Raw genomic sequence first — 8,469 nt, 5'->3', positions numbered from 1 at the left:
GGTGAATAAGGTTGATACCGGGTTGACGTGCCGCACGCATTTTAGCGCATAGTTTTGCGGTTCTCTTCATAGCAAAGACGCAAAATCATCAAATTTGAGGTTTTGACGCCACCTCTAGCGTACAACGGCGAACCATTTATTCTCTATTTTTGTTCCCAACCCGCTCATACCAATTTATTTTTAGGGTACTTCGCCCACATGGTGAGACGTGAACGAGATGGAACAATGGCGGAAGACTTACGATAATGAAAAGTTATATTTTGAGGTGACGTTTTTGTCGTCTTCACTAATTTCTCTTTCGTAAACAAGCGATGCCATTTTTGACGGTCGATGCTATTCTTAGTAACCAAGCCTTTTTATTCGGTTAGCTTTAAGTAAATTGTTAGGAGAGGCTTCATTTAAATACTTTAAAATTGCCAGTTGCAAGGTTTTGTTTCGGTAGTGCAGAGGTTAAGTTCGTTGCAGTAATGCCATTGAACGGAGTTCGAAATCGTTCCATCCACTTTTTTAAATTTTCTTCTATTTTTTTTCTATTTTTTTTTTTCTAAGGTTTTTTCGCATTCTTTTTTAATTCTAAGTGACATACGCTGCTAATCTAGTCCTAGGTTAAATATCTTTTGCTCATTGGCAAACGACAAACTTAAAAGGAAACTGTCACGAGAAGCGCATGCGCTAGCGTCTTGTGAAAACTTGAAAAGTGTAAGGTGAACTTTTTTCAAGTTGAATCGACAAATTCAAAATGGTGTCCACTGGGGAGGGCCATGGTGGACAAAGGAGAGACTCTGGCGAATATACGTGACTCACGCCTGAATCCATGATGGCGGCTAGAATTTTTCGTGGGCTCGAGAGCAAACAAACTCGAGCATGCGCAGCTCATGACAGTGAAAATTGTCGTAAGTCTCTCTTGTTTACGAAAGGGAAGATTGCGTCGCCGTCTCCGTCGTAGATCTTAAAGTCCCTAATTTCAGAATCAAGGAACTTAAAAATTCAACAATTTTCTTTTTTGCAATTAAGACGTCATCTTTCGACGTTTCGTTTCCAAATGTCCCACAAGCCTCCTTTAGTTCAGTGGCAGAAAATCCGAATTATACATATTACATTACAAATTGAATTCCTCGCGACGTCATTACCGATAAAATACAGGGATTTGCATAATTTCCTTTTTTAGTTTAAAAAAAAATTCATAGATTGCTCGATCAGCTGCAGATTCTGAGTTAGTTCTGCTCCATCATGTCTGTCCTGTTTGAAATACGTTTTCAAATTACATGACATATAGGCTACAATCGACAAACGCGTTATTGACGTTTGTAAGGACATAATCCATTAGTAATTACTTTCAGTATTGAAGTGTTTAAGAAAGAGGCGAAAGTGGTATTTCAATACTTGATCATGCACCTCCGGTTCATTATGTTCAAAGTTACTATAGTTTGGCTGGTAGCCACGCAGTATGGACTTAAACTAGAGTTGTCCTCAGTGAGCTCAAGAAAAAAGGGCCCTACATCGCGCAGAATGCCTATTGTTTTGGGGACATTTACTTACTGTACGGCAAAAATTATAGATCTGTAATATTATCGATGAGGCGTAAACTGGGTGACTCTCATTGGTCCAAATCTACGCTCGCTGTGCTCCGTTGGGAGTACCGCTTAGCTAATCAACTTGTCAGGGCGGAGCTTAAAGACAAAGGCCACATGAGCTATTGTTCATTCTATTGTTTCCTAATGTCGCAACTTTGCAGTATGGCTGAATAAGAGCACATTGCCAGCGAAAATATTAACGTTCAATATTATAACAGATCGATTTTTTTTAAAAGTTCGGCCTGCTTTTTACTAGTTGTCAATAGAGCAGCTCTTACCTTCCGCCAAACCCACGGCAACGAATGTGATGCCTTCACGGGCATTCGAACCTACGAAAACTTAAATGTCGATTTTTAAATAAAGTGAATAGACTTGTTTCGCCTGAATCTGGAGTAGCTTATGATCCAAAAAGCTAGCGCGCGTGTGCCTTCTCTTTGTTGCGAAAAAAAAAGAGAAGCTTTAACTAGAACATTTTGCTAAGAAACGTAAAAAGCTGCAAGCTATGGCGCCGTTTTTAAGAACAATAACATGACTTTTGCTCGAGTATGCTAATTTGGGTAGTCGGGTCTACATGGAACGCCATTGGCGCTTTTCGATCCTGCGGCTTTCCTTTGTTCCATGATTCGTCATTATAAAATCCACAGTAACCTACAGATACAGTATAAACACTTTTAGCTGAGAGTGACAGACGAAAAGACTATGGAGAAACGTTCTCGCCCGCGTCAAGGATTTTACAAGTCCATTGAGACGCCTTCGATTCCCCGTGGCCGTAAATGTGAAAGAAAACCGCTAATTGTGACTTTTTTATAGTTGAGTGGTTTTCCTGAATGGGTATTGTTAATCTTGACAGCCATTATTATACAGACCTGTGCTTAAGACAATAGCTCTTCAACCCGAGACGCACCGTTTCCAAACACAACTCCAACAAGTAGTTTTCAAACTGAAAAGGCGAAAGGTTCTTGTTGACCAATTTTCGAAGTTGAAACGGATTTTGTTCCGGAAGAGATCCATCTTCCATTTGCCGTGCGTGAAAATTCGAAAGGTCGTTTAGATAGTGAAAAAGTTGCTGTTGAAAACGGCCCCCATACAAAAAATGGCCGATTTTTGTTCAGTTTAAAACGCAAATGGCGAATCCTTATACTTTCTATATTTACTTACTTCTCGGCTTAAATTGAAGGTACAACCTTCTTCTTCAAAACGCAGCGCGTGAAAGTTGAAGTTATAACTCCTGGAAATCAGAAAACTAATACTCAGTCACGTTAACTCCACATAATCACCTATAGAGTTTGGAATAACGTTTACTTTTGGCCTCTGCTTATAGCTCTGTGAGTATGGCTCACTGGCTAGCATATCCACAGGGTGCAAAGTAGCAGGACGGAAAACTAACTTTATCATACTTCCAACACGTAAGCTTACAAGGAATCAGAAGGCTCAAATAGTTAGTTAAAGATATTCAGATATTTATTATGGCTCAATCATTATGGCAAGCTCGTTTCCTCACCGTTTTTAGACGACGGTGTTACTTTCCGAAATTTAACAAGAAAAGCGTTTAGACTTTTCTACGAAAACCGAATAAGTGTGAAGCTAGGTCATACTGAGGAACATTTTCTCGTAATAACGCTACAAAAGAATTTCAAACTGAACCAACCAACTTAAAGTAGCGAGTCACCATATTTGTTTTTTGAAGAAGCTTTTAAAAATTGATATTCTCTGAAATAACTTTTGGTTAATTACTGAAGAACGCATGGGCAATATTAGAGCAAAATTTTGCATCGAACAATTAATCTCGCCGATATAAGAAGCTATAGACTGAAATTTGTCTAGGAAGCCCTACTTTTAAAGGCTACAATTTGTCAAGAAAATTTGCCCATAATTTGAAAAAGCTTTTACTTGGTAGCCAAAAAACTAAAATGTTTGTATTTGGCAGACAAATAAGAACTTTAATGAAAAATAGGACATATTAACATCTACAACCATGGTTTCTTTGTTAAATTTTTAGTATTTTATAAATCCGCGAAGAAAAATAAAATCTAGGAACTTTTGTGCTACCCATGGGTTCATGTGCAGTGGTTATCTTTTAAAGACGTTAGCAAACACGAAGACGTATCATAAAAGGGGTCAGTTGCTTCACGATTTGTTCGAATTCACATTAAAGCACACCTGATTATCCAAGATGGCGATCAACAAACAGCTTAGTTAATGTATGAAGATGGTTATGAAACTCGACGAGTTTCTTTGTTTCATGTTTTTGTTCGCTGTTTTGGCCCTTACCATTCATGCATAAACCACAGCCTTTTCCTAAAAGACAACCAGTCATAAAGTTTTGATTAATTTATTCTGTCAAAACTCTGTTGTGAACTGAGGACAAAGTATTTTGCGTGGTCACTTTCCTCGCTTTTGTAGTTTCCAGAGTTTCTTAACGAGTCCAGCTATATGAACTCTCAAAACAGTAAGAAAGAGACTAAACCCCTAAAAGATATTTCCAGCGCGAGAAAAAGGAAAGGGAGATTAAAAAAGAAAAGAAACGACGTGTAACATCTAACAACATATTACGGACACATTCCAGTTACAATTAGCGGCTTTTTATTGAACTAATTCAGTATCGTAGAGCTTTATACTGTATGCGTCCACGGCATCTGCCTGTGCCTAGGGCACCACGCCTTGTACAGCGAGTCTTTGTGTTTACACAACCGATAGCTCTAAATGAGACAAACCATAGCACTTGACAGTAACTTAAGCAGTTGCTAAAGAAGCCTGAAAAAAATGCATGCGTTTGTGCTGCACTGCTTTACAGTAAACGTGATCTGAGCAAACAAGGGATATGGGGGTTGGGGCCTGTTTCTCGAAAGTCCCGAGAACTTTTCGGGCGCGAAGAGCCAGTCGTCAAACTGCAATCTGTTTATTTTGAAAAGCTGATCCTTTAACATGTCTTTAATGTAAGAAAAACTAAGAGAATTGCGAAGTTTGATGGCTTGGAACCTCGGCGTTGCGAAGATATAAAGAAAATTGTGGTAGCCGAAATAGGCCCGAAAACTTTCGGGACTTTTGAGAAATAGGACACTGGTCTGTTACGAGTTCATAATACAGGTGAATGAATGATTGAGAAATCGCGCTCTCAGAGTCGAATATATTAATCATTTCACTTAGAGTCATTTCAGTCCGAGTTCAAAATATAGGTCTTCAAGGACCGTATGACAGGCGCTTCAAATCCTATCATAATTACTGAAATGAAGAAGAAAAGTGGACATATAGATTGAAATAAACCATTGGCAAAATCAACTACACGGACTGTCCCCAACCCTTCTGTACAACTTGACATCAAATGTATCAGCTGCCGCTAAAATCCTTCCTCAGGTTGAATCCGTTTTTACCTAGGTTAAATTGGTGATCCTCATTTTACCTACGATGGTTGAATACTCACTCAGATGAATTGAAGAAACCTTTTTTTGGAGCATATAATTTAAGCCTAGAGAAAATAAAAATTCCGGTTAGGATTAGTTTTGGTTGTTATACATGGATGTTAATTGACTTATTATGCAAAAGTAAATAACGAAAAAAACTGCGTTGGATTGAACATGTTCGTCGTTGTTGTGTGGTGGTGAGGACACAGGAATTTCGATTTGAAGGGTCCGTGTTTGAGTACCGGTAAACGCATGCGCATAGTGCAGTTCTTTTTTCCCTTACTATGTTGTGTTTTTGAGTATGAGGAGTATGAATGCAGAAACCGATAAGATGATTTGATATCTGATTTAAACTAGGTAGAGTTCATATTCAACCTAGGTAAAATGAGGATTACCAATTTAACCTACGTAAGGTAAAAACTGATTCAACCTGAGCCTGAGTTTCACCGACAACATATCTACAAAAGCTAGTAGCAATTGACTTGAGAATGGTGACCTCCACCCGAGTTCTCAAGTATAGACAAAGTCGTTTTACGAAAAGTAATAACACCTTGAAACTTTGAAACAAATTAATCTTGAGTTTTCCAAGGCTAGCGATTTTATTTAATCAATATTTCTAGTCATTTATCAAAATTTGAACCCAACTGGCGTGGGTCATTGAAAAGCAATAAGTTGCAAAAAATACACAAAAAGCCTTTGAATCTTTCTTGGGAGCATTATTTTCTCATTATTTGTTAACAGCTGATGTCTACGTGTTTATACCCTTGCCTTAAAATCAATAAGTTCATTTTTTGTTCTTTATTACTAAGGAAAAACCCAGTTATTTGGTTTGTTTTATATTACGATGAATAATGGCTGTAACCAATCAGGCTGATCATGCTGCATTCTCAGTGAAACAGTAGTAAATTACCATTTGATTCCTAAAAAGATACTGTCGAGAGCTTAGCAATATTGTATATTTAGCTGGGTGTTTAGATGCCTTGCTAAAAAGAAGATAAAAATTGGTGCTAACTTCAGGAAAAATATGAATCCACAATGGCAAATGACTTGGTCAGGATGTCTTACAAGATCAAGTATTTCATTTGTCGTTCGCAAATTAGCATTTCTAAATCAGCGAAAGAAGGGAATACGCCCTGCACTTGAAACGTTCATCATAGGCTGTTAGGAGAGGGTTAGAGTAAGTTCTTTTTTTCTGACTCTCATTAGCAGGCATTGTTTCTTAGGAACAAGAAGCCTTCAGGCATGGAAAAAATCCGCCTTTACGTGCCCCATGTTAACCCTCATTGACTAACCAAAATAATGACGGTGGTGATGATGATGATGATTAAGATGACTATGACGCAGATTACGACGATGATGATGGTGTCAATGATGATGATGATGACCATTATGTAAATTGATGTAGATTATGACGACGACAATGAAGATCATGTTAATGATGTTTGTGATCACAGTAACGTTGTTTATGATAGTGTTGATGGTGATAATGACGATGATGATGTTTAGGATTTTAACGATTACGATGATCATGAGGTTGATGGTGATGTGATTTTGATGATGATGACGATGATGGTGATGTTAGTGATGATGTTAATGATGATAATGATGATGTTGTTGTTGTTGATGATGATTACGACGATGATATTGATGTTAATGATGATGTTGATGATGATAATACTGATGTGGATGATGATAACATGATGCTGATGATGTTAATGATGACGTTGATGATGATAATACTCATGTCGATGGTGATGATGTTAATGACGAGGATGATGATGATGATGATGTTGATAACCCTCAGTACCTTCGAAGCCCCTTTGTGCTCAGATTTGGAGCATTTCCAAATTTTCTTCGAACTCTTGAAGGATATTTCGAGCTTTCTGGATCGCCTTTCTTGCAGAGCCTATCTCTGAGAAGCTTCCTAACAGCATCTCGAATCTCCTTGCTTCGCCAGAGACAAATCAATGGATTTACAAATGAATTTTCGCTCCAACTGTAGTAATCGTAGATGTCTATATGACTCATAACTAGCTAGTGCAAAGCTGTAACGACAAGGACAGGAAGATTGAACAAGAAATAAATTCCAACAACGTAAGCTATGTCGACTGCTAACTTCTCTTGCGTTTTAAAATGATGATGGTTAGAGGAAGACAGTGGCAGGTGTTGTCTCATAACTTGACGCCGATGGTGGCGAACGATGACGTGGATTTTCAGTTGCGAAATCACGGCAATGATCAGGAAAGCCAACCACGAGAACAGGTGCAGGCCTCGGGTGATTGCATTGTGCACCCACTGTAGAGATGCGAGCGCAATGTTGAGAACCCAGATGAAGATGATTACCATTAAAACGCAATTCGCAGTGACGAGGCCTTTGTAGCGAAGGTGCAGTCTAAGCGCTAGATAGCGCTCGAAGCTGATTGCGCTCAAGGTCGTAACAGAGACACCATAGCAGATGTAAAAACCCTTGCAATACAATATCCTGGTCATGCATCGGACGTAAGCTTGGTGAGTTTCGCCGAGACGATAAGCGATATAACTCGGTTGTACGATTCCGCTAACGAGAATATCCGAGAAAGCTAGACATGCTATTAAGAGGCACGATGGCGAGCGAGGCGATGGATTGACAATTATGGCAAAACACACCAAGACGTTAGCGATAACCGCGAATGGAAGGAAAATTGCTTTTAAAACACCAGTGATTAAATTGCTTATAGCGAAGATGAGCCTGCTGAAAGAAAGGATCTGGGAGATGGAAACAGAACGCCGGAAAATCGAATGAATTGTTACGAGCCATTGAAAACGATGGTTTCGTCTTGAGATAAGACGCGAACGCATTTGAATTGAAATAGCATCGATGCTAATAAACCGCCACATCGCTGTGTTTGTTCAGTGAAAGAGGGCCTGGATTCACTTATTCAAATATTATTATCTTTGCAGCCTTTTTTTGCTAGAAAAATGTGACAGCAACACAGTTGTTAAGAAACTGACAAGTCCATGAAGCACTCAACATGAATTAATCCCATTTTCAATTTTTTTTCTCTTGGGAGTCAATTTTAACCATAAATTAAAAACACATACCCTAACAAACTTCACCGTAATGCACAATTCTTTCATAGTTGTTTGCTGTCCTTTTGGTCTTTTAATTACTTTGGCACAATTACTGTCATGCTATAATTAATTATTTCAGTGTAAGGCTTCGAGAACAACACGAGTTTAATAAACAGCCGTCTTTTCCAAATCCCGAGAAATGGTATGGTTGTCACTCGAAGGCTCGAGGACTTGAACTAAGCGAGTAAAACTCAATTGATTGTTGGAGGAACTGAAATTGTCTGAATGCCGCTGCTAAGGTTTGTGATTGCATTAAAAAGCTCGTGCCACCTTTTCGACCAATGAGAAGCGAAACCAAAACAAATTGAGCCTTGTACGAGAGTATTTTCCCAGCCTTTTAGTAAATTAGAAGGAGTTGCTTTGAATCATTCTGATTGGTTCAG

At 38.7% G+C, this 8,469-nt stretch overlaps 1 pseudogene; it reads right to left on the bottom strand.

The window, feature by feature from the left end:
- Positions 1–6,775: 6,775 nt before the first annotated feature.
- On the bottom strand, positions 6,776–7,772 carry LOC138023228 (adenosine receptor A2a-like; annotated as a pseudogene).
- Positions 7,773–8,469: the final 697 nt, after the last annotated feature.

The sequence above is a fragment of the Montipora capricornis genome, chromosome 11 (assembly GCF_036669925.1).
Source record: "Montipora capricornis isolate CH-2021 chromosome 11, ASM3666992v2, whole genome shotgun sequence".
Classification (NCBI taxonomy): domain Eukaryota; kingdom Metazoa; phylum Cnidaria; class Anthozoa; order Scleractinia; family Acroporidae; genus Montipora; species Montipora capricornis.
This window is presented reverse-complemented; position numbering and strand designations above follow the sequence as displayed.